A 26,877-nucleotide genomic window follows, 5' to 3' on the forward strand; every position below is an offset into this window, starting at 1 on the left:
CTGCCACTTTGTTCTTCTACTGTAATTTAGGATTAGATGATGATACCAAACAAAGCTGAAATTTCAAGACTAAGTAGGAAGCAAACTAAAGAGCTATCTGATGATTTAACAACAACTGTTTTTTAAAAATACTAAACTAAGGATCCCCCCCAAAGAACCGATTCAATCACTATTTAAATATACACTTCCTTTCATCAGCCACCCCTCAAAAGCACTTGCTTCTGAGATTACTCCTCAGATTTAAAATTTTGCAGGTGCTTCTGTGCTTTATTGAACATCCAAACTGTGCATTTGACATCTAGGACTATTTCTGCAGTTAATAATGATATGTAATATGCTATAAGAACGTTCACATCCATCTTGCTTGGATAGAAGACAAAGCAAGCTCAGAGGAGAGCAGTCTTACTGCAGTAATATCTTAGGCAGTGGTAGAGAAAGACAGTGAAAAATACTGGCACAGCTTATGCCTCTTTGTGCAATTATTCCAACTTTTATAAGTTTGCCCCAGTGCGAAAGTTTTCTCCTTTAAAATTGGCTGGCAAAGATAATCCATTAATTCAACAGCACTGGAAAGTTAACATTTTTTCCCTTCATTAGCAAGTTCAAAATTGCATTTTATTTCCATTTTGATGAGATTTTTATGAGTTAGAAGAGATGAAGTTGAACCCCAGGAGCTTAATGGACCCAGAAAGATCGCAGATACAGGATTGAATTCAATGAACCGTGAGGAGTTTAGTAAATTAATTAAATTTAAGAAAATAATGATTTTTTTGTCTGCTGGATTAAAAATGCTAAAATGCAATGAAAAGTTAATGTAACGCTAAAACTTTTTCCTCTAAATTTATTTTTCATTGGTATTAAATAACTTCTGCAAAGCTTAAAGTGCAGTGACAGAAAGAGGTGAGAAGATCTAAATGCTTTTTTATAGAAAAAATAATTATTAAACTATTTCCTTCTTCCCTACTGTATTCTGAAATAATTTCTAACTAATGACTGCCATTCAGAAGTATGTATAGTCTACTTTAGGGTGGCTGTAGGGTTTATGAGACCCAGGTCTCCTCCCTACCCGCTTCTTTCCTTGGTCTTGTTGTGGGAACAGCTCAGCTGTTGTGAAGTGGCTGCTGATCTCTTGACATTTGTATCCCAATATATTCAAGTATGTCTGTGATGCAAAGCCCTGAGGCTGCACGATGTTCTAGGGGCAAAAATTCTGGTCTCCTCTTCCAAATAAAAATGCTGAAAGATTTAAATTTGCTTATTGAATTATTTGTGTCTCACCAGGCTATTTTGTTAACATCASACAGAAGTCTCTCCTCTGTTTGGTTCTACGCAAAGTTAACCCTTTGCAGGATCTCTTAAACTGTGTTGTGGACAAATGAAAGATCCAGTCTCCAGGACTGATCCTTTTTTTGCAATGGAAATTGAAGATACAAGAAGCAGCTCCCTAAAATAAACAACAAATTGTCAAATGAAGTTTACCTGCCACCTTCTCTAATCCACCAGATGTGAGATATTGAACCTAGCAGATCACTGAATATGTTGGAACAAAAGCTATTCTAATTCTCAGATGTTTGGTGCTTTTCTTTCTACCCTCTATTTCACCTCTATTTCACATATGATGTCAGGTATTGCAGAGCCAGTTCTTCCCGTGTTAGCTGGCTGTGCTGTAGAGAAACAATGACAATCATTTTAGCAGTTAGCAAGGGGTGTTAGTGTCACTGTGGAAATAGGGATGAGAGAACCTGCCAGAGAGAAAGGAAAAAAAAATATCTTGATTATAAAAGCAGAGTTAAGTCAAGTTCCTTTCCTCTTTTTCTTCCTCAAGGGAATACCGTTGCAAAGAGTGACGGTTCAGAAACCTGTCGTTTCTTATGATATGACAGCTTCAAATGTGGCCATTGGAGGAATATGACTTTATCCTGCATCCAAAAACAGTGCATGAGTTTCCTCTAAAAGAGCGATTGCCTTTGTACTGTGATTGATGACCTGCCACTCAAAGCAGCTGATCARTCTTCAAGGCATGGCATCCAGCAGCAAAGTAATCAGTGACTGAGAACTGGCATGACCAAAACTAGAGAAGAAACTTCCTAATGCCTATCAGCAGTTATGAGTTGAAATCAGTCAAATAGTATCTTCAGCTCTGATTTACAGTCTCCGCAMAGCACTGTTCTTTGTTGAGGTTCAAGTAGATAGATGAGCTCCAAGATCATTCAGCCAAAGTCTTGTGGAAACCACCTAGGGATTGTAGCATTTGGCCATGAACACAAGGTAACACTGAAACATAACGTTCAAGGGCTGTGTGCTCATTTGGCTTGAGCTGCTGGTAATGRCTGAGGCTTGTGCTCGTGCATCATGTATGGATAAAATGATTGATCAATTTAAAATGCATGCCAAGGATATGGAAGAAGATAACAGCTGATACTAAAATACATCATGCAGAGAATAAGGAGGGAATTGATTATATATACAGAAAAGGAGGGCAATAATGGGATCCATTGGGTGTGGAGTTCTGTATGCTTGGATCCCATCCTGTGTTGTTTGTCACTGGTGTGCAACGTTCAGCTCAGTTCCTGCCATTCTGCCTGTGTAAAAGAACCAGAGAGATAAATTCAGGCTTGAACCATTCTGTGAGTTTGGGGTTTCAGTCTGTAGGAAGGGCAGATTTTGTAGTCATTWCTTCTGGTTAAGTAAATCATGGAATAGCTGTAATGAATCAAAGCCACTGGATTTCTATCTGTAGCCAGTGGCAGAGAGAGAATCGAGTAGGAGAAGGTGCCAACAATTGTAAATTAGTTGTCCTGGGTGATAAAAAATAATTTTTTCTCAATTCTTTTTTTCTACATTAAACAAAAAAGCCATTGATATCTAGCATTTTCTTTCTATAAAATAATTTTCAGATAATGGTCAAGGCATCTCTTGACTCTGCATATAGCCAGGCACTTATTCCTGTCAGTCCACCTCAGTCCACAGATGAGAGAGAGTGGTGAAGAAGGCCCACTGTGTTAAACAGCTGAGTGACTCTGGCCAGAAGATGAAGATGTCTGTTTGTCTAACTGTTGTCAGTGCACTGTCCTCTGCTAGGTACTGATTGGCTTACTTTAAGTTCACTGTTGGCAGCCARGTGCGTTAAGACAGTTTTCTCGCTGACTTCTACCTCTAGGGATTTAAAGCTCATGCTTTCACCACCCAAAAGCTTTATTTCACATGTAGCTGTTCTTTCGAGCAGAAAGAAGAGCTGCAAAAGTGACAAATAACTAAGATGTTTGGAAAAGACAATGCTAATTTTTGATTGTTTTCCACTCAGTCTGTTGCACTGCATCAAATTAAGGTCAGTGATGTGTGTCATCTGAGCAGCACAGTGTTGGGTTGCAGCAAAGAGCAGGCTGGAGCTCGCCATATCTAACAYACTTGTGGTAGTCCTTGTGGTTTCTCCTAAGTGAAAATCACTTCTTTGTGATTCASTGTCCTTTACTGAATGTCCATTTGCAATAAAATGTATTCCAGCGCAACATCCCAAGTGGGCAGAGCTTTATTGGGCTGGGATCTGAGAGTGTYCGTTCCCTCTATGGTTACAGAGAGGGCTGTTCTCAGCGCTGCCTTTGAAGAAGGAATGATCAGAAAGTTCACAGAACCAGATTCCTGATCTTACTCAATCTCACCAAAACAGCAGACTTCCTTCTCTGCTCTTGTCATTTTTCACAAACACATGGCTTGTGACATCCCACATAATGAAGGCACAGACCTTGCTTATCTCAGGAACACAGATGACTTATGAATTCTTGTGTAGGAGTGTATTCTTTGAAACTACTAGAGCAATGATGCAAAAAACAGAACCTCYAAGAACAGTATCTTTTTAATCCTTGCCTTATCAGATAATAATAGGTCAGATGATCCTGTTCATGGAGCTATTCCTCAGAATAAGTATATTAAAATAAATCATCTAATATCTTACATCTATTCCATTCTTTAATTGCGTCAAAGAGCTTTGATGCATTCTGTGGCAATTTGGAGAATGTTTCCTGGCTCAGTTTATTATTTTTTTTCTTTTTTTTTTTTTTTTTGTTTGTGTGTGTTCGTGTGTGTGTTTTTGTTTTTTTTTTTTTTTTTTTTTTTTTTTGTGTGTGTGTGTGTGCGTGTGTGTGTGTGTGTGTGTGTTTTTTATTTTGTTTTCAGTTGCCTCCCAGTTAAGCCAAAACCAAAGAAAAAGGAGACATTTTTACATTGTTAGCACAAGGCTGGCACAAGGCTAGCAATGAAGATGGTAAACTTTGATAATCATCCATTCAAATGAAGAAACCTGACAACAAAATGAGTGGAGAAATGAAAAAAACAAATCACATAAAGAGAGATTTTGACGACTTGTTAAGGCTCTTCAGGGAATAGCATGGCTATAGAGGCTGGAAGTTAAAAATACTTTCTCACCAGCCATGTCTGAGGTGGTTTGGGAAGGCAAGATTGGTTGTTGGAGAAGCAGTCGTACTCTCTTGCTTAGAATAGAATATGTTCCTTGATCCGTCGTAGGAATCTAATCTAACATAAAAAAAATGCTTACAGCACTCCTTGTAATGTAAAAGGAAAGCCAGGAACTGAAAATCACGGAAACACTCATTATTCTGCCAAAAAAATCTTTTTTTATTGTACCAGTTAAAGAGGCTTTGGGATGTCTGTATGCTTCCACTAACATGTGTTATCCAAATACGATACCATTCAATTAAGAATCAGCATGAATGCAGTCTGGGAAAGGTTTGCCTTACATAGGGGAGTCCAACTGAGGCAAATTGTTGTCAGGTCCCATTTATGTGGGAGGGATAACAAATTCCAGGAAATGCAACAAGGAAAAAGCCAAAGTTACTTTCTACTCAGGATAAAGGAAGCTTAAAAGATCTTGGGATCATCTATATGCCACTCAAACATTAGATCCTTGGCTGTGGAGCATTACAAGGGCTGCAACACAATGCTGGCAGTCTGCTCCAAGCACAGCGAGCCATGCAATTTTTCCCATAGACATGGTCTGAAGTCATCTCACAAAATGAACGAGTACTCTCTTCCTGTTGTAATGCTGGCCTGGCTTCCTYAATCTTTCCAGATTAAGCAGATCTGCCTACTTGATGTTTAAAGACTTCCAATTGGTGTTCCCTCAACAGCAATACTACCACAAGACATTTGTCACTTATCAGAGCAACAGCCCCATGACAAATTGCATTGATTCCTGTTCAGGTTAAACTGAAAAAGGAGCAAGGATATAGGTTTCATGTACCACTTTAGTTTACCCTGCCCTGTCTTCTGAATGTTTACTTGTACTCCTAATGTATTGCATTCATGGAAGTTATGCTCTGTTTTTTGTTCTGCTTTTATTTTCCAGGTGCAGAATAGGAAAGCAGAATTTTGAAGCCATTTRTTTATTTTCAAATGCACCACCATCTTCCTGCAGATTGAGAAGTAATGGATAGAAACTCCAATGGGCTGTTATCAGACTGATGCTGAGAATAAAATGGGTTGGATAAAGCTTTGATAGAGTCCTGAAAGCAGTTGTAACTATTTCTAGCTAGAAATTATATCTGTAGATTGTCCAGATCTGTCTGAATATGTTACAATATCTGCTTTGACCCCTGTCACTTATTGCATCAGGCTCCCTTATCAGTGAGCAAGATTTTGGAGGAAAGAAATGAGCCTGGCTCTCATTAGAGTAACTAAGAGTTTGACTATTCTAAGGCGAGTGGGATTTGGTTTAAAATCTCTGTGTGCAGAAAACCGTGGACTYGACATCCTCTCTGGTGCCGCCTGGGGTGAGGAAAGAAACATGAAGAAACCTGTAGCACAACACAAATCATCTGAGACGTGAACAGTAGGGACAAGCCAGAGCTCAAGAGCTCTCTCTCATTTTCTTGTTTTGGATTTTCTTCAAACAGCTGCTATGCTCTGGGATTACACCCTTCTATCCCTGCTGAGAAGACAGTAGTGTGCCTCTTGTGCGAAGGACAGAGACTCACAAAGCAGATGCTCTGTGTGGGCCAGGAGTTCCTGAGCCTGAGGCTTGTCTTGGGACAGAGCAGAGGGTGGTGGGTACAGAGAAACCCTTGTGATGTCCCATCAGAGTGGGCCACAGGCAGTGTAATCACCCATATAGAGCCAAAAAGGGGCATAATACGTTTGCAGACTACTTTTCTCTCTCGTACTTCATCTTCTTGAGAACAGGGATACTGGTGACATGGCTCTTGATGTTGTTTGCTACTCACAGTAACCAGAGTTTGGGTAAGAAGATATTTGAGAGAGGTGAATCAGCAGGACATAGCCCATCTTTCTCCCTCAACTACCCCCACCCTGCTTGCAGCCCCATGGCCATTTCAGGGAATAGCACAAAATTGGAAACTTCTCCTTCTGCCAGACAGACTCTGCCTGTCCTTGAACAGTGAGGAACTAGATCCCTAGGAGAGGGAAATGAGCTGTTAAGTTACATGTAACATACCTGAGGCTGCTCTTTATATTCCATACCCCAGTGTTTTATCCAAAGTAATTTAAACATCTCAAGCTCTAGCACCTCCATCACTTTCCCTGGCACATTATTTTGCAGGCTAACTCATCACATCATTTGCATTTTCCACATGATATTCAGGAACAATTCCTCCTTCCTCACAGTCTCTTAATTTCACTGAATCTTTTGCTATATACTCCTCTTTCCTTCCCATATCTCCTGCCTCTCACCTCAACTCCTCTCTTTTCCCATTGTATGTCTCAAACAAGGCATAGCTCCTAGAGCTTTCAAAATGCACAAGCAAAGGGAAAGTTCACTTGCTTAAAATTAGTTCCTGGTTAATATCTCCATGGTTTGGGTACTAATATAGGTTAGGAAACCACAGAATGCTCTGCCTCTGGCTTCTTCTATCCTTATGTTTCCTTCTTGTACCTTGCCTTCTTTATGATCTGTAAAATATTTTAGGCTGGGAATTAAGAAGAAAATTTAGAGGATGTTGAAGCCACGGCTGTGGGGAGCCACGCAACTGTGAGAACCCCATTTCCACTGTCTAGCACCTGRTATAGGACCAAGAAACCCTCTTCTCTTTTTGTCTAGAAAGATATCTTAGACACTACCATTTTATGCACACAATGCAAGTGTATGAAAGGTTTTTGGGTCTAATTCAATCACCAGAGAGACTGCTGTTTCGATAGGATTTGTAAGAGGCTTTAAAAAAATTAGGAAGCATATCCATGTAGTTTTGGCATGCGAATTTTTAAAAGACTAAYGGAAACAATTATAGCAATTCGTGGAAATTATGAAAATGATGTTGGGCAACAGGGACTATTGATTCCAATATTGTTGTATGGAAATGAGAAAGGTCTATAGGCAGCCTGTGACAACCAGATTACTGTTATTTACAAACCCTAATGGAATCCAAATGCTTTTTTTTTTTTTTTTTTTAGGATCCCTTGAAACAGAGATTGCAGTGGGTTTGGAACTATGAGCATTTTAAACATGTTATAACCTATGGTTTTAATAACAATAAGTCGTTTTCTTCTGGCTGATTTAAAACATAGTTGTGCCATAAAAGTATGGTGGATGGTTTTAATTAACACCTCAACAAAAGCAATTTTTCAGATGGGAGACTGAATAGACTACATTTAAAGTTATATTTGGCAAAAGGAAGTCTTTCTGTATTTGTTCTTCTCTCAGAAGATACTTTGTTACTGGAACACTTTGATACTAGACATCACCCAAGAGAACAATCTGATAGGAAGAATAGTAATATTTTTATTTCTTAACAACCTTCTATTGCACATCTGTAGGGTGGAAAAGTGTTAGTACATAAGTCCTCATACTTTAGGAYTACTCATTAGTGAGGGCTTGGCCAGAAGTTCTCTCTGTATTTCTGTTTTTCTTTCGGGAACTCCAGAAACTTTCCCTTGAAGTTTCTATTGTTTCAGAGAGAGTAAGACAGATGATGATAAGGCGCTCTCTTCTGAGGGCAGCAATTTGCCTTTGGTGGAATCTTCATTTCCTTTAGGAAAAAAGTAAAGAAAAGAATCAGGACTTTTGTGGTGCTCGCTACAAATGCAGCCTCATCTATCCTATGGTCAGTGCTACAGCATCCATGGGATTTGCACATCCTTCAGGAAGTTCCTACCGAGAGACATAGTCTTGGGAAATAAGTGTTTGAAGTAGATGACTTGCGTCTGAAACAGCTTGAGGAAAGCATGCGCCACACATAGGCCTGGAGAAAACATATCTGAAAGAGGTAACATGCTATGCTAAAGAACAAAATGAAAGATTTCCTCTGATATATTTTCCCATCTCCATCTCTAAACTCTTTAGGATCTTCTGCTCTGCTTGTTCCTGTGAAAAAGTATTGCAGAACCTGACCAATGGTTAAACTTTCTATATGGCTTGGCCTTGGCCTTCACATTGCTCAGCCAAAAAAAGCCAAATTTATCAGAAGATAACGACTTTGTATCTCTTATCATCTCAGGAAAATGTGTGATTTTAGACAAGTTTCTGAGCCATTGCTGCTAGCATGCACAAGAGACATAGTGGCTCTTCCTTTTTCAGTTGTCTCACTGTTATTTCTGGCTATTAAGGTCCAACTCTAACTGAACTGTATTTGGAAGTCATGTGGAAATGGGATCTAATTACTGAATGACGAGGAAACTGATGTTAAAACACCTTGTTTTGGCTGTGAGGACCTCCTGGGCCTGTGAAACTATGTATGCCAAGTTGAAGAGAGAAGTGAAGCAAATGCAAGACAGCTGCCTAGAGACTGTATAAGTGGTTAGTGCTCCTGATAAATCAAACAAAATTATTCTCTATATCATCATCTTAGAGAAAAGATGAGAGATTTTGCTCAAAAGAATCTCTACAGCTAGAGGCTTGAAAAGCCTGGGAATACTGTTATGATATCCAGAAACAAGATAGACATAAATGGGATCACTTCAGGAAATAAAGGAAAGAGAATGTTGGTCCTATTTGTGTCTACCCTCTTTTTTGGCATCTGATTTAACTACTACCATACTCAAATAGCTGTATCATCTGAATGATGGAAACCAGTTATGGTGAATACAGAAAATACTGAGAGCAGAGCTCATGAAGAAACTATCATGGGGAAAAAAGTGGATGCTCTGCATGATTTTGAGGATGCATCTCTGTGTTACAAACAGCAGGAGCTAATGCCCACTGCTGAATGCCCATGGATCCCCCCAAAAATAAACCTTCATATGTAGTTGTGATCTACACAAAAGCTTTGAGGTACAGAACAGTATGATRTCATGTCTGTGAGGAACTTCTTCAGCCAGGAAAGAGGCTTCCATAGAATCATAGAATCGGTAAGCTTGGAAGGGACCTCTGGAGATCATCTAGTCCAACCCCCCTGCTCAAGCAGGGTCTCCTAGAACATGTTAGATAGGGTTGCATCCAGGTGGGCTTTGAATATCTCCAGAGAAGGAGACTCCACAACCTCTCCCATCCCGAGGAGGCTCTGAAAGTGGGGCAGCACGTTTCAGTTTAGATCTCTAATGCTATGAGATACTTTCATGCAGAGGCCAGCTTCTGGGGTCAGAATGCCTTTGTTAGGTCTGACTGATATTTTTAGGCCATTATGGTTACAGTAACGTTACTGCTGAAAGAGACCTATTGTGACAATCACAGTAGTAGTAACTTCGGCCTTGTGTATTCCATTTGGATAAGCAATAACATATACATTTACAGCACCAGTCTAAAGGCTTAACTAGCACTGGTCTCTCATTGGCCTTGGCACAAAACTACTACACAGTTGCAGAAGCTCTTGCCCCAGATAGTGTAGGTTCAGTCACTGAAATCTTTGTCAGTGAATACTGGTGTCAGAATCCTTTTCTGCAGTAGGATAATTTCTGTTCATGGGAGGGGAGGCACTTCAGTATCTTAAAAAAGCTAGCCCAGACAATCTACATGAAGAAAATGTGTAAAAGACGGCTACAGCAGCAAATCTGAACCACAGGAGGTTCTGCCTGAATATGAGGGAGAACTTCATCACTGTGAGAGTGACAGAGCACTGGAACAGGTTGCCCAGAGAGATTGGGGAGTTTCTTTCTCTGGAGATACTCAAAACCCACCTGGATGCAATCCTGTCTAATATGTTCTAGGTGACCCTGCTTGAGCARCGGAGGTGGACTAGATGATCTCTAGAGGTCCATTCCAACCTCAACTATTCTGTGATTCTGTGATCAGAAGGGAACAGAAAATCTTACAAAGTTGCTCAGATTCATAGATCAGCAGGCCCAGAAAGAATCTAGGTATCCTGTTCCACCTCTTTAGCCACAACTTTTTACTGATGGGCACAACCTTATGAGAGAATAAAGGTTCAGTGGAGATCCCTACAAATGGACTCTGCTGCCAGAGATGTGATTAAATTCAACTCAGGCTTAAATTAGCCAAAGGCCACACTGGATGGAGTTCACTGTGGTGGCTAATACACGGGGACGAAGTAAACCTGGAGGTCCAGGTGGCAAAGACCAACACATACTGCTGTCAGTGCTGGGATGAGACAACACATCCTCAGAGGGAAGAGCCATAGCAAGCACTTCAGCTCGCTTCCTGAATAAAACCTTGAAATGAAATTGTTTAAGGTAAAAGTGTCCTGTAAATGTGCTTGGATTCTCAGGACAGCACTAGTGAGTCATATTTTCATATTAATCCAAAATCTTCCTGAAAGAAGACCTTTTGAAATTTCTAGTAATGTCACACAAGGTATGTAGCAAAGGAATAAGGGAGGACAAATACATAGTCATGTTAACATTTTCAAGTGCGAAGTAAACAGGGAGCTCTAATTACTTTTTAAAAAACAGGAGACTCCATTCATCTGAAATTAGAATTTATTTCTTTACTGTTTCATCCTGCTTATTGCAAGCTCCCCATCAGAGAGTAGTTCAAGTGTTACTCTGGCACTCAAAAGAGTTTAGTTCATAGCTCTGACTCTGATTTCTATGATTTGGGCAATTTACTTGTTTTTTTCTTGTTGTGGAGATTATATTAGTGCTTCCTTTGTCTTTCCCATTTAAATGGTAATTCCTTGAGTTYATTATATTATGTATCTTATTTCTCTGCTTAGAGCAGGGCACAAGGGAAGCCTGACCTTGATTAGGACATTTATTTTCTTCTTTATCCATTTCTTACACAAGTATTTCTTTGGAACTTCCTCAAGATTTTGGTACTCTCTTCCTATTAAAAACATAGTGTTATCACATTGTTTTTACATTTATTTAATACAGCTTCATGTTTATCAATGAAATTTTTTCAGCCTATCTGCATGTCTCCATTCAAAAGGTGTTTCTTTTAAATTACAGTTGGATCATGTCAAGGAAGTCAATGGGATTTCTCTTCGGGGGAAATAGACTCATTTGTTTTATATAGAGAGATGAGGCAGCTGCAGCTGTGTCAAGATCAGAATGGGGCAACTATTTCAAGCATACTACCATATGCAATGAGCAGGTAGAAGTGAAGGAAAACTTTATTCATTGGAAACAACTGAGAGAATTTATATAGGAATGCAGGAGATATACATATCTAGACTTTCAAAATGATTCTACAGGAGTTGTAATGACTGCCAGCCAACAAGACCATAGGTTTATGAGCCATATCACCATTTCATTTTTGCGTGAATAGTCATTCAACTTGTACCTGATTACAAGTTTCTGTTTTCAAATATTGCCAACAGAGAACAATGTGGGTATATATTGTTTGTGCATGCCAATAAAACCTATTTAGAATACAGTTTCATTTCCTTAATGCCACCTACTAAGAAATAACAGACGAAAGATGAAGTTTAACAGCTGTCCTTATGATCAGAAAGTGATTTTCTTAAGATTTTGAAGAGATACCCAGAGAAAACATTGATTCATGTTCAGCCTTGTTGCAAGCATACAGGGAGCCTAGATTGATAAGGAGCTAGGACTGGTAAATCATAATGTAAATAAAAGCACTATTTTTCATGCAGCTTATTTACAATGGCTTTAGTATGCTACATTTCCAGGGAAATATATGTTCTTGTCAGGAAACTTCAGGGGAAGTAAATGAGTTTGAATCACATGAATAGGTTTAAATGCCGTGGCTGAAATTTAGTAAACTATTTTGCACTATCTCTTCTTCTTCATTAAAAGTGGAACATTTTTCTCTGTCTCTTGACGTACTTAATAATAAGGTTGGATTACACAGTGGGACACTGGGTAGGAACAGCTTCCTTTAGCTTTTCTGAAAAATCTTATACTTTAGCATTAATTCCTCATCACAAGTCAGAATCTGACTCTGAATCAATATGTAATAGAGTCTGGATCCATGAATATTCTTGCTGCTTTTTATTTACCCGTGTAATTCATGATTTAGGACCCAGCTATCATTGCAGTGTCTGAGCAATTTCCAGAAAAAATTAAAAGCATGAATACATTCAGCATTCATGAAGTATCCGAACTTCCCTTGGTTTATGTCTGTCTTTGGGGTCAAAATATTGCTTTTGGGAGAAAAGTATCAGTAAGAACTTGGGAATGACAACAGATGTTTGCCATATGGTCTGAAAACATACCTGGGGTTGAGGTACAGGTCTAAGGTGTTTTTACGTTTCTGATTTCTAGTGTCATCCTGCAGTGGCAGAATTACAGGATGGCATGGGAGACATGATTATAATTGTGCATTTCCATCTTTTCATAGAATCATAGATGTGTACAAGTGGCTGTTAGCTGCAGAGGTCACCATGTTCTGACTGCAAGGAGCAGGATGACTTATGTTTAGTCACCATCTGACAAGTATTTGTGCAACTTCTTAAGTATCTGCAAAGAAGAGAGTCTCACAGCTTCACTAGTATCCACATCAAACCTTCTTTCTCTTTTGTGTTTTTGCAAATAATTTTTGGTGTAATGCAACTCTCTCACTAGACCTTGTGTTTAACGCATGAGTTTTAGGAATAAGGATCTTGTGAGCTACCAGACTCTGAAAACCACAGGATGTCAGTCACTGCCAGAATCTGCATTTCAAATGTTTTGTTTGTTTTTCTGTGGRTGTTCTGGGTATTTCTGCACCAGTGGTGTCCAAATTTACACTCAACATTGGAGTCCTGTTTTATCAGGCTAGGAAGAAACACAGCGAGCAAAGGTCCATGCTGGAAACATCTCAATCTGAAAGATATGAGGACAGAAGCTATGGATTGAGATCTGATAAACAAGTCAATGCTTTGTGCAGTTCAATTTTCATCTTTTCTTCTGCTTGTTTTTAGCTTTTTTTTTTTTTTTCCCTAGTAGGCCAAATTTGAAAATAGTATAGATCTTGGGATGAAAATGGTGATAACTAGAGATTAACTAGAGATGGTTTATGAACTTTCATATGAGATAAGCCTATGATGTCCTTATCAAGCTGTGTGGATCAGCTGAATGCAGTAAGTGTGGAAATCTATTCCTTGATAAAACCTTTCTGCTTGGACAGGAATAGCTCCCATATTTTTTTAGCCAGAAAATTGTCTCAGATAAACTAAAGACCTCAGACTAGCAATGATATAAAACAACAAAAACCCATGTGGAGCATTCTTACTTGAATGTGAAGATGTATAAAGTACATGTACCAGGGAATTACTTTATGTAGAAGGTACTAAGTTTTTACTAAGATCAATGTCATAAAATTGTTACTTTAACTGAGGATGGTTGGATGGATTTTGAATCTGGAATGGGCATAACTGAGTCTGACCAACTGTAAAGTTTGCAACCAAAGAAGCTCACCAACAAATTGTATTGAAGAATCATTGTGAATTCAATGATGTTGCATCTTTGCTTTACTCGATAATACTTGCACAGTCTCTTTATTCTTCCAGGCTGTCCTCTTTTCCTAAAACTTATGGACAGCACACACAGGATTTCCTTATGGGGAGTCATTGTCATGTATAGAAGATGGAAGAGGGACAGAGATATGAGAATGGAGCAATAGTCAGGGAGAACAGAAAAAATCTGAGACAGAAGTTCAAGGGTGCAATGACCTCCCTTTTTGTAAAATCAATATCTTTTAAAACCTCTGTTTGTTTGACAAAATGGGTTTAAATTGGCAAATGGAGTGAAAAGTTCTGGGGAGAATAGGAAACTGATGGATAGGCGTGCATGTGCGTGTGCACACCCACACCCACACTCCCTTAACCAGGTAAGTCTTTTTCTGTAGGAAACTATCCTGATAAGGAGGAAGGTAAAGAGAGAATTGTCACTATATGTGGTAAGCACTAGATTCATTCTTTGAAGTTGCCATTATGGTGGTTATATATTTAGTTTCTTTCCCAGAGAAATCCTTTTTGCATAAGAACCCACTTACTCCTGTGGATTAATAAACACTCCACTACACAAGACCCCCAAAAATGTGTATATATTCATAAGCTAGAGCTCAAAAAAGAGAAAGTGTTTTCAGGTGAGTGATTGAAAGGATCAAGAGGTAATGGCTATCTGCACTACTAGTCCCTTTCTGCCTCAGTTGAAAAATCACCACTCTCAGCTGTATATGATAAAAATTAATGACTTTTTCTGTCAGCTCTAGGGTGARGCAAACACTAGAGAATTCAAATAATCTTTCCCAGGGTGATCATTCTGCAGGAAGAGACACAAATTAAAATATTAAGTGCAGGTTAAAAATGGTCTTGTTTTAAATGATCAAAAGCATAGACATGTAGGATGGGATCACCTAGCTTTGCTCCCACTTTGGTTGATCTGAGTTTCAAAAGTGCCTGTGAAATCCATACTGAAGGTTCTGAAAAAAGAAAATAAAGCTCCTACATTATGAGACCAAGTAAATAAGAAGGACTCTTGTCTTACAACAAAAAAGAGGGAGAAACCTCTGAGGAAGGAGATATAGCAAAGTGAAATGAAAGATAGTCTTTGCCACAGGATAAGGACTACTCTGATACATGTAGATCTGAGCATAATGAGGTGGTGACTAATGCCTGAGATGTCTTAGTTATCCCCACAAAAACCAAGCAAAAAAACAAACAAAAGAACTCCTTCAAAGAAAGAAAATTTTTTTACACTGTGCATAATGAAGCTATAGAACATATTGCATCAAGATATGTCAGTATCTTCACTTCCAGAATGAATGAAAAACATACATACTCTTTATGTAGTGTATAAGAATATTCAAAATTACATAAATTAATGCATAAAAATGAAGAATAAATAAAAAACCCATGAATTATTATGTAAGTCAGCGTTTAATTGGTAGGAGTTAGACAAGTTATCGTGTAATTGTCAACTGTGAATTCTCATACACTTTCCTCCTGAGAATGTGGTACCAGAGATTGTGCCAGGGACAGGGTACTATACTARATGGTCCATAGTTTCTTCCAGCAAGATGATGTCTATGTTTCCAGTGAAGTCATSTATTAGTGAACAAAAAACATGTCTCTCTCAATCTCACATGAAGTGGGAACCAGCTGCTTGCTGAAGTACAGTGTAACTGCAGCACTGAATAGTTTCCAAAATGCACAATATTTAATAAGCAATGTGATGCAGAATGCAATAACTATTAATAAAGCCACTCCACTGAATTGATTTGAGCACGATTAAACTTTTCTTTACCTTATTTCACAGTCCATTTAAAATGTTCTATTTTTCCTTTAATGGCAAAGGAAAATCTGAACTCTAATAAAGCACAGCAGCATAAATTCAAGGCAGCATATGGCACAAACGAACAGAAACCAATGTCAAGAAAGAAACAAGAACACCAAAATCAGAAATCAAGCCTGTAATGTCATATAATTGATTCAGGTAGAAGGGCATCCGTACATAGTGAACTATGAGAAACTGTCAGCAACGGGCCAAGTTGCAGTTTTCCAAAGCTTTTCATAATATGGCTATGCAAGTAAATGTATCTTAGTGGGCGGTGGTGGGAAGGTGGGGAGGCGATACTTTGCAAGAGTTCTGCAGTAGCTGGAGATGTAAATGTTCTGTTCACCCTTGGTCTCTTTCTTTCTGGAATAAAGCTTATCAGACCAGTCCAACAACATTYCTTCTCCACTAGCTGCTGAAAGCCCCTTTTCAAGAATATGACCCCACTAATTGCAGTCCAAGGTTTATGGTACTGCTCAGGGGAGGAAAGTGGGACAAGGYGAGGGGTTGCCTATTTGCTGAAAATACCTTAAGGAATAGAACTATGTACCTGTATTTCTCAGGACAACAGTATAGACTTTGTTTCTGTCTGTGGGTGAAGAACACCTCCAGCTTTTCAATATAAGGTTCAGTTCAGAGAATAGCCTTCCTGGATCCAGGAGCCTTCCCCCTCCATTTCTTTTGATCTGATGGGATAGAGCACTTTCCAGGGAAATGGGAGCTATGGGCATAAATTTCCTCAGCATGAGTTCTCTAAACYTTGAGCCTTTATATTAGATAAGTTATTCTCTAGTCAACTTCTGAAAAGAAGACTAATGGAAAGGCCCTAAACATGTCTATTGTCTCAAGTCCACCATGTAGAAGGGTGGAAGAATGATTAATTTTTGGTTCCTGATGAAGGCTAGGTATGAAATAGGCCTGTAAAGACTGAGATGCATCTGGAGACAAATGAATCAGGACCTCCGGTATCTGCTACAACTTAGTRTCAGAAACATCTACAGGGTTAGTGATCACAAACTCATCCTTAGGTTCCGAATCTCCATTTTGGACATCTAAGTAGGTATGACTACGGAAGACTAAAATTAGCTCGTGTAGTTGAAGAACATAAAATTGCCAGTGATGGGCCTGAGTATAGTTAAGATAGCTCTCCTGGGCTGAGCACACTTTCTTCTGGCATCTCTGCTGTCTGTACATAGGAAAACCAGTTTGAAGTTAATACAGGTATATCTTGAGAAGCTGCAGCTATATTTTGCCTTACAGATCTGCTGTAATTCAGTGGTGCCCATTTTTCACCAGATCAGGCCATATAGCCTTTTACAGAGGCTCTCAAGGACCACATATAATCTGATATGCACATATTATGTGCCAAGATAATGACCATCTCCCATATGTAATGGACACCTGCTGCTTTCCAGAAGGCCCCAAGGCCCTCTGTTGACTTTGTCTGACACGTGCCTATTACATAGCTGAAATGGTGCCACCTCTCATCATATGAAAGGCACATGTTCASTGCTCCCATGAGATTGCATCCAAGCCAAGCCACGTGACTGGATGTCCTCAGTGCATAGGATGCAACTAAGGGCATTTGTCCTCATGATGAACGCACGTCCAGCCATGTAGTTACTGTGGTAATGTAATTGGCTTCTGTCCTCATGCCTCTAGTTAAAGCTATGTAGGCAGTTGCATTTGAAATCTTAAATATTAATGAATTAATAGTCCTCAGACTGAAAGGCGAGGTGAACATATGTGAGAGCAGGCCTGCTTCTGTTCCTGGAGAGTGATTTTGTAGGTATTAGATATTACCAGTTTTGGAAACAAAAGTGCTAAATGCAGGGCATGATAATTTTAATAAATGATAGATGAACTGAACTGAGGATAGAAGCACATGACTGAGAGCATTTACAGCACTGCAACGTATCAAGTCATTGCTCGTCAGCTGAGCCAGTGTGACTGACTGAATGCACATTCATAGCTTGCTCTGACTGTAAAATAAAATATATTAACTTAAACCGCCATGGTTTATGTTCCATTTTCCTTCTTAATAGGGGTAGGTTAGGAGCCTTCGCAAGGTCATTCCTGGTGCCTCARTGTCTTCACTGACAGATGGCAATGCGGTGAGCTGTGGTAACACCATCATTTCCAATCATGTGCCTGTATCCTGAGGAGTCCTGAGCATTTGCAGCTCAATAAAATTCAGGCTGTTATTGTGCTTCAAGAGAAACAGTTATAAAGGACACAGCTTTCCACTCTGTGGGACCACAGGAAGCAGGCTACAGAAGTTGCCTGAGTTTTCCATAGCACTGGAGTCTCTTTTGCAGTTCATTGCCATTGATGTTTTCAAGCCTGTCTGACAGCCCCTATTACAGCAGACAGACTGTCTGGGAGATGACAGCTTGATCTGTATCTCTTTCACAACTCTTTAGGGATAATTTTTGATGTGAGGTAGGTTTTGATCAACTGCTTTCTATCTTATATGCTCAGCTAAACAAGCTGTTTGATTTTTTTTTATTGTGATGGGTAAATATGTCACTCGTTGTTGAACATATTGGCAACAGGAGATGTAAATATGGCATAGCTAATTGTTACAAGCCTCAGTGATGTTACAGKGCTTGAATTAAGGGTTGTTTTTGCATTATCTTTGGAGACATTGGCAGACAGTTCTGCCTCCTTTGAAATCAGAAACAAAACTTTGGGTCCCATGAAATGAACCACTTTCCATAAATATAAGATACACTGGTATTTTTCACATTTGTATGTACTTATAGTTCATGGAAATAACTAAAGCCAAAAAAATATAAAAACATAGTGAGAAAGGATCTTCCATTAGATTTGTGAATTACCTAAGMGAAAAGGAGTTACAGAAACTTGACCAGAAGATTCTCCCTGTAAGACCACCCTTGCCATCACCTTGGGCACCCAAAACTGTTCACAGGAGTGAACAGCAGAACAGATTTTCACAAGACTGGTATTTAACGAGTACATATTTCTTCTGTTCCTCTCACAGAATCACAGAACAGTTGAGGTTGGAAGGGACATCTGGAAATCATCTAGTCTAACCCCCTTGCTCAAATAGTGTCACCTAGAACATGTTGCACAGGATCACATTCAGGCGAGTTTTGATCATCTCCAGAGAAGGAGACACAACCTCTCTAGGCAACCTGTTCCAGTGCTCTGTCACCCTCACAGTAAAAAAGTCTTTCCTTATGTTCAGACAGAACTTCCTGTGTTCCAGTTTGTGCCCGGTACCTCTTGTCCTGTCACTGTGCACCACTGAAAAGAATCTGGCCCCATTCTCTTGACACCCTCCCTTAAGATATTTGTATACATTGATAACATCCTCTCTTAGTCTTCTCTTCTCCAGGCTAAGTAGGCCCAGCTCTCTGAACCTTTCCTCATAAGAGAGGTGCTCCAGCCCTACGCTGGACCCTCTCCAGTAGTTCCATGTCATTCCTGGACCCTCTCCAGTAGTTCCATGTCATTCTTGTACTGGGGAGCCCAGAACTGGATGCAGTACTCCAGGTGTGGCCTCATCAGGGCTAAGTAGAGGGGCAGGATCACCTCCCTCAACCTGCTGGCAACATTCTTCCTTATGCACCCCAGGATACCATTGGTCTTCTTGGCCACAAAGGCACATTGCTGGCTCATAGTCAACTTGTCCACTGGGAGTCCCAGGTCCTTCTCTGCAGAGCTGCTTTCCGGCAGGTCAACTTGTCCTGGTGCATGGGGTTATTCCTCCCTAAGTGCAGGACCCTGCACTTGCCTTTGTTGAACTTCATGAGGTTCCTCTCCACCCATCTCTCCAGCCTGTCCAGATCTCTCTCAATGGCAGCACAGTCCTCTGGTGTATCAGTCATTCCACCCAGTTTTGTATGATCATCCAACTTGCTGAGGGTGCACTCTGTCCCTTCATCCAGGTCATTGATGAATAGGTTGAACAAGACTGGACCCAGTACTGACCYTTCCCCTTTGTCCACAGGGGTACATGTGGAGAAACCGGCTCACAGACCTTCACCCATAAATGCCAGGGTAGTTAGTGAAAAGCAGGACTGTCAAGTTGAAGGAGATCAAGTTTTCTTCCAGGGAAGGATTTCATGTGGCCTGCAGCCTGCCCAGAAGTCTTTCAGTCTCACTGCCTGTAATGGGCAGAGGTCAGAAGACCTGTGTTTCACCTTGCTTCACCTCTCCATCACCACCGTAGAATATGAGCCCTGTGCAATGAGTCCTTCATGGCAAGATCTGTCCTTTCTATATCACAGAGTCCTGACTGAACTCAGCCATTACTATAAAACTACTGGGAACAGTAATCTGTCCTTATCTCACTCCAGTGAACCTTTTATTTTACCTCAAGATCAAAACTGAGGGAGTTAGTGTGAATCTTTAGTCCTTTCTCACTTAAGTGATTCTGAAAACCATTTCTACAGGGTTTTCTTTTCTGCTGTATTTTTTATTGTTGTTGCTTTTTTTCGCTTTTCTTTTGATTTTAAAAATCTTTTTAGTATTAAAATAATGACCAAAAATCTATATGCAAGAGAATGTCAAGAATCAATATTTACAGTCTGTTAATGTTTCCCTAACTGTCTTCTGATGTGAGAAATGGAAGAACAACTCTATCTTTTCAAGCTAATCACCATCCTTTGTTCTGGCCAGACAGTTTCCTTGCTGATAGGGTTATGTTTTGTGCCCATGTAAACTCCACATGCATGTGTTTTTGACAAGGCGTCAGGACTAACCATCTGGACTGATATCTTGGAATATTTTTTTCACACTTAAAACACCCACCAGAGACAAACAATTTAATGATCATCTTGTAAAGCGATGTTTTGAATCATATCAGCAGGGAAATGAATGTGCTAAGAATGCTGTTAAGCATGTTTCCCAGGCAGTAGAATAACTGAAGGTGTTTATTTGTCATGAGAACATTAACTGACTTAAGAGGGTGTTGCCCTGGGAGAAAAGGGTTTTGAACTTCATTAGGACAGCATTTTTGGACCTGGTGCAATTAGTTAGATGTTCTTCCAAAATCCAAAACTAAGATGGCCTTTCTGTGGCCATGAAATATTCATGAGAACACCAAATGTAAATTTCTTCTAAATGAGTGCAAATGTACGCACTAACAGTTCCAAATTCAGGGAGACACAAGTGCAGTTCTCAGAGAGAAGGAATTTCCCCTCCTACTCCTCTCAGCAAGAATGTAATATTCTTAATCTTTTTCTCTTAAATACTGATTAGCACCACACTGGGGATGCTCTCAGCATGAAACCACAGCCTTGGGTGCCTTTGGGGACTGGTAGCAGGAAATGCTCAATAAGCAATGGCAGCAAGAAATATCCGTTTCCATCTGAGGCTGTCCAAGGATCCATGTTTTGTCAATTAATAAATTTTAATTAATGGGTGCTACTATACTAACTAATTGGCCATTGTGCTGCCAGGACCTGTATCAGCTAATCYGTGTCCTCAGTAAAGAATAAACACATTTTTCACAGCAGGGACTCAGTGTTCTCACTCAGTGTTTGGACAGCATCTATCACCACAAGGTCTTGATTTTATGTTTTGGTCCATTACTATGCTGTAAATATTACAATAAAAATTAGACTACTATAATAATTTTTCCAAGCCATAATTTTGCTCAAGTACTAGAGTGAAGGTTTTTGTTATGTTTACAAATACATTTTATACTATGCATAAAAAAATAAGGCAAGAAACTGTATTTCTCTGCAGCTCTTTGAAAATGTCCCTTAATCTACATTTATCCAGCATCTGCCAGTTCTGGGTCTGTTTAGCATTAAAAAGCGCATCACAGTGGAGTGATTGCAGCACAGAAACCTGCAATCTCATAGCAGACCTCTGTCTGCATCCCTGAAGGACAAAGGCAGGTGAGATGCAGGGACTGGACAGGAGCCCAGAGACTGAGATGAGGGATTGACTAGATGYCCAGATCCTTCACAGTATCTTCTCTGCTCCCATGCACCTGCTGGCTGCAGGAGGGTCTGACAGAGTTGTGATCAGTATGTGCTACTGAAAGGAGAGATATTATAGCTCCTACTGTGGGGATTACATGCAATCTGAGATTGCATTTCCAGTAATCCCTCCAGCCCTTCAATGGATCAGAATAATAACTGTGCAGCCCTTTGAGAGTTTAAGTTGCAGCCCACAAGAATTTTTCAGACAATTTTTTTGCAGCAAAGAACTCTCCACCTTAATATCTACAGCAATATTGGCTATTTTATTTATGTACTGTGCATCTTATTTAAATAGACTTCTTATTTTTATGGCACATTTTCTTCATTCCCACAAACCATTTATTTCATATGTTACAAGCTTTTATATTGTGTTTTAGTGGTGGATCTGAACTTTGATATTGTTGAAATTAAAACCCTTTCGCCATAGTTTGTATTTCCAATTTCTTGTATTTGTTTTCATTAATCATGACTTCCTTCACAGGTGGTTTCTTTTATTACCTTGTTATTGAGGTGACCAAAACACATTCTTTTTTTCCCCTCTAGTACATTTACTTTTTTCTATTTGAGTTATGCCTGTTTTTTATAAATTATAAATTTATAAATGACCATGCCTGCAAGGCATTTGGGCACTTAGATGAGAAATGCTGATGTTGAAACGAAAGCTTTGAGACACTGGTGTCCATTTGTGATTAATTTAGGCAGCCTCCACAGCTCATGGATCTATCTGCATCCATAGAATCTCTGGACAGTTGCATTCTCCTTCCTGGCTTCTTGCATTGCAAATAGGGAAAAAAAGGAGGAATATACAAGAGTATAATAAGAAAAGAAGTGGAGGGTCAAAATAGTCCGGATGTAGAGTTTTTTTTTTCTCCACACACCAAAAGAATGATGGCTACTTGACTTTAGGAGAAGATAGAATTTGGTGAATGTGCAGATAATAATGCATACCGTATAGAAGGCAAAATTGGTGTTATTCCTGATCTTTTCTACTGGTAGGGAGGAGTCAGTCCATATTAGGGAGTGGAGGAGGTCTTAAAAACATATTTTTCTTTGGTCCTCAGGATGTGTAAGTATTAAATGGTGATTGACTTCCAGATCTCAGGCAYACTTGAAACTTTTCAAAATGCCTGTTTACTTCTCATTCTAATGAGAGTCGTAACATTAAGACGTTATGTAACGCCCCCACCCCAACCCAGAATACCTCTATGCAGTGTTTGTACTCCTGCTCTGTAAACTGGGAGGTGGTGGGTCTTACTGTACTGTCATGGGGCTCATCTAGAAGGACTCTTTCCATCAGCTTTGGCGATGCCAGAACAGAAGGGAGAATGAAAGGACTGTGCTTGCAGCAGCAGGCAAACTGCAGAGCTGACAGCCCAAACACCCGCTCATGTGGGTGCTAGAAGTGGTTTCTGCAAATCACCGGGAGTCTTTTGACTAAGCTTGATGGTAGCTGACAAGGCAGGGCAACACTGTCTTTTTTTCATTAATCCACACACTTTTTTTCATTAATAATCCTCCTGCTGTGCCTTGAATGTATAGAAGTCAATATATAAGTGAGGTCAACTCACCATCCAAACCCAGGTGGGTTTGGATCACGTTCTCTGGGAAAGGAATGGGAGTTTAAAGTTGTGATTTTGGGAACAGAAAGAAGAGAAAAACACAACTGCAAATAAACCTGTACTTTCTAAAATGATGGCTATTGTGGGAGTGTACCTTGGGCCCCTTACTGTCACAGATCACTTAAGGCTTTTCCTCCTTCCTTCTTTCTTTTTGGTCTAATTTGAGAAAAGTGGATATTTTTCTGTCGGTGCAAGAAGTGGCACATTTTTCATCTTTCAGCACCATGCAAAGCAAAGCCGTTAAAACAGCAAAAGACCATAAAAAGTCAGCATGGCAGGACAGTAAAAATGAGTCCACCTCTGCCCCAGAAATRGCCCAATTTTATTTTCTACCTGCCATGTTGCCATAATAGATAGGAACACCTTTGGCCATACCTGCAGACCTGGGGGAGAACATTCCTTATATATATCTCCACCCCGGTTCAGCAAAAAAAATGAGCTCAGCCTCCGTGCAGTGAAGCTCTTTTAATTTTCCTGTTCAGGCTTCTTTGTTCATTATTAATCAGGAAATTTGTTATTGCTCGTGTTGGATTTTTATTGCATTAGCTAGCCAGGGTCAGATCCTGCCTGGAGGCAGAGTCGTAGTAAAGCATCTGGGTAAAGCACCTGCCCATGCTATTAGGGGTAAAATCTGACCCTAAACGGAAAATCTGGAGTAAACACATTTGCTCTTCTCTTAATTCTTATTGTATTTACCCCAGAACAATTGCATTCTATGAGTGCTGCAGGACCTAACGCCTGCTTAAGGGCAGTCAAACACAGGCTTTTGATAGCTACAAATTCCAATAGCAAATGAAATTTTCCTCAAACTTTTTTCAGTCAAAACAAGTTATGGATTTTAGGACATCATTAAACTGCAATCCCATGTGCAAGGTACAGTGTAACAGAATGTTTTACTCAGGTATATTAGCCAGGAAATGTATCTACAGGTATCGAAAGAAGAACATTCAACAAGAACAATGCAAATGCCAGTCTCATGGTTCAGGGAGCCTTGATTTGTGAATTTACTGGAACTACAGTTCAGGGGAACTAGAGTGAAAACTATTTTTAATTTAGCTACAAAGAAGCCTGGTCTGTGTAGGGAAGACATGGACAGACATCTCTCTATCCACTTCTGCAAAGCTTAGAGAGATGAGAACTTGACTTTGTACTACCTTCTCTATCTTGGAGAAACTTCTTTTCTGCTCAGCAAAACATTAAAAACCCACCTGGGAAAGGTTTGTCTTTATCAGCCATCAATGAGATCATCATTGTTGGCCCCACCAGAGCTGGCAATTTGCAGAAGTGGAACTTGTGCAACATTGATCTCTGTGGTGTAGCTACACTGATCTGCATCAGTTGAAAAGCTTGCTTCCCAGATGCCCATGGTGCGATGCTGATTTACACCAACAAGTCATCTGGGCCTCATGTAAAGGAACAACACCTCCAGGCTATCTCTTAGCATTTCAAAGAGTGTAGACATATGCTGCAGTTATATAACGTTGGTGAGAACAAGTAGAACATGGGTTAATTTTTATTGCTAAAGAGGCAAGTGCTGTGTCTCACAAGTGACACAAGTCTTGTTGCAAACAGCTGCTTCTGCCCTTCTTGTCCTTCAGCCCTGTGGAGGCTGGCCATAGATTACAGATTGTTCACCAACCAGTTTGGGAAGGCCTGGCACAACACAGTTGTCAGCCTGATTGGCCCTGACAAGTATCATATGCTTTACTGCACCCATTAACTACCTGCTTCACTTACTAGCCCTGCTGTCATTCATTCTGAAGAGCAGGTGCATTAGCATCTTTGTATAACAATTTTAGAGGCAATAAATACTCAGATTGCCAGGTATAATTATTATTCAGTAAGGGGAGAGATACAGCTGAAGATCATCTCTGTCCCTTCTTTTTTTCAAAGCCTGCCCTGAATGTGTCACACAATGGCGACTGAGCACTTGTTGTAAATAATTTCCTCCTAGGACCCTGCAGTTGGAAGATGCCCCAGTGTTCACTTTACTCATACTTGACAAAACCCAGCAAAGACAATAAAATATCCCTCAGGTGTTCTGAGGCCTTGGGCTGGTTTTCCTCACAATGTAGTCAGCTAAAAGCCTTGTCTGACACTGGGTTTAGGATGAAGAAGATGTTTACGTTGTCCAGGAAGAATCTCCAAACAGGAATCCTGGGCTATATCCTTGCTCCTCCAAACTGCAAAGGACTTGCAGGGTGGATTGAATAAGCTATTTGGCTACCACACAGTTTTGCACCAGTTAAGATCAACCCATAATCCTTATTTCATAGTAATGACCGAATGGACCCAAGAGCTCACCTTGGGGTCTGCTCTCTGGTTCCATATCTCTCCATGGGATAACATTCTATTTCTTCAGTTAATTAATGAACAGATTTTAAAAAACTTGGAGTCTTAACTCATGCATGTTGAAACCAAAGGCTTGAGCCTATGTTGAGCTAGGTGCCTAAATAATTTGTGGGGATCATTCAGGTTAAAACATGTCCCTAGCTACATACTTATACAGCACCAAGTACAATATAACCCTGATCACAAATAGCCTGTGAGAGAAATCATGTGTAGCACCTCCTGCTATTGTCTGGCAATAATAATATATAGCTAATAAATAAATATCTTTTCACAAGGTTATTAAGTATTATTTCCTCTGAGTCTGATCCTGAATCAGGACATGCAACTTAAGGGCAAAGTGTTATTATTGCTAAACATTAGTGTGGAGATTACCTTTCTAGAAAGTAATCTCACCTCTGCCCCGAGTAAAGAATCTCAGTAAAGCATTGTACATTGCTCATCAAACTTGTCATCCAAGCACTTCCAGCCAACCCAAAGTGAGATGCTTTTCTTTCCCTGGTGTACTTGCACACTTGCCTTTTTTATTTTGAATTAATGCCAATACAGCTCAGACTTATCTCTGATAACATCTGAGTTTCATTTAACGCACTGCTGAAGCATAGGTTCAGTTTGACTCCTTTAAGCTCATCTTAGTACTGCCGTTTTCAGACAGCACCTAATAGCACTTTTTGTGGGAGCACAAGTCAGACCTCCACAGCTATTGAACATGGATCTGAGAGCCCTGTGTGAGTCCGGATTGCTCGGATGAATCAAAAGCCCTGTTTCGCTAGCTAGGATGCTGTTATCCAAATGCAAAATGTTTCTTAGCATAGAATCTGTGCTCTCTGTCAAGAAGTCATGATTTGAACTGTTTATGTATATGTTGGAGAAATTAACATTTTATTACTACTTTCTTTCTGTGCTAGGAGACACAGTCTCCCCACAGGGGCTTTCCCACCTTCCTGCATCAGGACAGTGATGTTTATAGCTCATGCAGTTTCACTCTTTAGTGTAAGAGGAGTGTTGCTGCTTTGCTGTGGCTCTTAATGACTGACAAGACCTAGTTCTTTTGCTATGTAGCCCCGCAAAGTATCATCAAAAAGGCATGGACTTTTTCACTGTTACATGAGCTGGGACAACTGCGATGCTTACTCAGGATTTCCACAGTTGTTAGTCCTGCTGTGATCTTGGGGGAAGCACTAGCTAAATTCAAATTAATGCTATTAAACAGGGAAGACAAGGAAGTTTCAGAGTTATTTGTTATATATTGTAGTAACCTTCCCCGTATTGCAAGGTATCATTTTCTGTAATTAGATATTCAGGATTGAAGAATACAGGATTCCTACCAGTTTACAGGCAGTGGGATATCACTGAGCATGGCAGAC

At 39.9% G+C, this 26,877-nt stretch overlaps 1 protein-coding gene across 1 annotated transcript in view; it reads right to left on the minus strand.

Annotated features, from left to right (window-relative positions):
- Positions 1 to 7,772: 7,772 nt before the first annotated feature.
- Positions 7,773 to 26,877, minus strand: part of GYPC (glycophorin C (Gerbich blood group)) — a 142,701-nt gene continuing 123,596 nt past the window's right edge. Inside the window, exon 5 of the transcript XR_014896578.1 lies at positions 7,773 to 7,994. The gene's annotated coding sequence lies outside the window, so the exon portion shown is untranslated. The remainder of the gene's footprint in view (positions 7,995 to 26,877) is intronic.

This window comes from Rhea americana, unplaced genomic scaffold, assembly GCF_003343005.1.
Source record: "Rhea americana isolate MKP2758 unplaced genomic scaffold, rheAme1 scaffold_33, whole genome shotgun sequence".
NCBI classification, from domain to species: Eukaryota; Metazoa; Chordata; class Aves; order Rheiformes; family Rheidae; genus Rhea; species Rhea americana.